Source organism: Cibotium barometz, chromosome 10 (genome assembly GCF_041138505.1).
Source record: "Cibotium barometz isolate CiBa-2024 chromosome 10, ASM4113850v1, whole genome shotgun sequence".
Lineage (NCBI taxonomy): Eukaryota > Viridiplantae > Streptophyta > Polypodiopsida > Cyatheales > Cibotiaceae > Cibotium > Cibotium barometz.
This window is the reverse complement of record NC_141055.1, coordinates 34,373,267-34,375,824: the sequence shown is the minus strand read 5'-3', so window position 1 is coordinate 34,375,824 and position 2,558 is coordinate 34,373,267.

Below are 2,558 nucleotides of genomic sequence, written 5' to 3'. Positions count from 1 at the left end.
CTAAGCACAGGGTAGGACCACTTTATATATTCCAACACTGTCTTACAAAAGTTAAAGTGCCTATTCAAGTGGATAAGATGGCGAAGTGCCTTATGGTACGTCAAGCACGTGAAACCATGTTAACCAATAGAATAGTTAACATGTTAACCAATGGAGTGATTAACACTATTTTATTATTGTGGAGTGTTAACCAATAGAATAGTTAACATGTTAACCAATGGAGTGGTTAACACTATTTTATTATTGTGGAGTGTTGCCTTCTTGTAGTGGACTATGGTTATTAATTTGGGAGTTGTCCCAGTCATACTCTACTCCACTTTGATCCACCACAGGTATGGATCATCCACTTCACCTTGTCTCCAATGTGTGCATAGGACGCCATGGCATGAACTCATGGACTCATGATGCATTAATGGCTATAGAAAGAGGATCATTTCTTTGTATTGGATCATTAAACTCTCTCTTAGTTAAGAAAATATCCTAGTAGTTCTCATCTTTAGCCTTACTTTTAGTTCTCTCCTCTAGATATGGGAGTGGAGGAGAGTATAGTTGTTTTTACCCTAAATGATAAGTGTAACTATGTGCAATCATATACCTTGAGAGTTAAGTTTTAGTTTGTACATACTTTAGCTTAATATCATCATGAATGTGATAATTATAATTGGATTTGAAGAGCATTTCTTGCAAGATAGGGCTTGGGAGGAAGGTTGTGGAAGAAGCTTGAGAACTATATGAAGTGCTAAAGGGAGGGAAAATAAGACATGCATATGGAAGAGAGGGAAAACGGGATATGCAAAAAAGAGAAAAATCAACTTTCGAAACCTACACGTGTAAAAGTGACACTTTACAAGTAAGAAAGTGGCTTCCTAGCTTTTAAAAGTGACTCTTATAGGGCCCAAATATTTGACCATATTATTTAGGGGGACAAGGAACCCAACATTTTTTCTTATATAGCATCCTCCCGTTGCTTCCCTTTCTAATCCTCTAACTAAGCATGGTCACTCTTAAAGGGGGTGGGTCCCTAGAACATCTCAACCTACTCCTAATGCTTATGGGTCCCCCTAGGCTTAAGAATAAGCATGATAGCCCCCAATGTTCAGTCCAGTGGAAGCAATAACATCTTTGCGATTAAACATCTTTAGGTGCGTCCATGTTGCAATAACAAGAATATGTTGCAATAACATATTATGAAGGATGCAACAAGCTACTACTGCCTTGGATAAATGTTTTGGATGCAAAACTGCACACTTTCTCCTTCGATTACTCTTTGGGCATCCAAAAGCCCTCTCAATATGTATACGAAGATGATAACTTGTAGTTATGGCTGTGCCGCATCATATCGGACCTTTAGCTTAGACAACAAGGGATATCCACAATCTACAACCATGTCAGCACCAATGCTCAAGTCACCATAAATAAAGGTTATACAACTTGGCACTTCCCCTTGAACTTGGCCACCTGAAAAATGAAGCACATGCGTACATCTAGTATAGCTTGCACAAACATGGAGTAGTTGTGATTCTATTAAACTAATCTTGGTCATGCACACCTTGTGGTCTCTCCATTATGACGTGAGTTACATCCATTGCTCTGCATCAAGAGACCAACACATTTAAATGTTTGCTGCAAGGTGCTCTTCTCAATGTGACTTAGTTGTTGAGGAGTTTTGTTCTCCTCAACGTGGACCTCGTGGTTGAAGGGCTTGACTTGGTTGTTGAGGAGTGTTGTTCTCCTTAATGTAGAGCTCATGGTTGAAGGGCTTCTCTTCAACGTTTGTATAAGTGACGGCATGCTTGAGGAGGTGCTTAGAGCGATGAATAGCGTGATTCCATGAAATAATCTAATAATTGGAGTCAAGGCAAGGTGGTCGGTTGCTTTGATAGATTATGGTTGAACATGTCTTGCTTGCTAAAGTGCTTCCCAAGGGTCTTGAGGAAGTGCTTGTAGCGATGATTTGCATAGCAAGGTGGTAGGTCGCCTTTGAAGGATAAAATGGTTGTTCTTACTGATGTCAACTGTAGGCACCAAGCATCATAACGGTGATGCTCTCCTCAGAGGTTATCCATTAGGGGTCACTCAATGCCACCTACCCTTGTATTCTCAATGGCTTTAAATTTCTAAGTACATCGCCAATGGGAGTAGGTACTCTAAAATAAAGCCTTACCAGAGAATGTTTTTTGCTCGTTCCTACATTCCTGCAGACCACACACGACATCACCATATACACACAAAACATCACCATATACACACAAAGAAAGGAGCTGATTCCAAAAGTGAAAGCTACTGGGAACCCTTTTCTAGAGATCCAGCAGTCCTGCAGAACACACATTAGCATGTACACAATGGGAGGAGCTGATTCCAAGAGTGAAAAGCTACTGGACAACCTAATCAGTGAGCCGCTACCAGAAGTGGAAGTGGCCATACAACCTCACTCTTCAAAACATAGACTCCAGCCAGGATGGCAGTGACCAACATCCCGGCGGTGTCGTGAGGCCCACGGATCAGGAGTTCGTAACAATCATGACAAGCATATGATTGGCTGCAATTCACTAGATGTT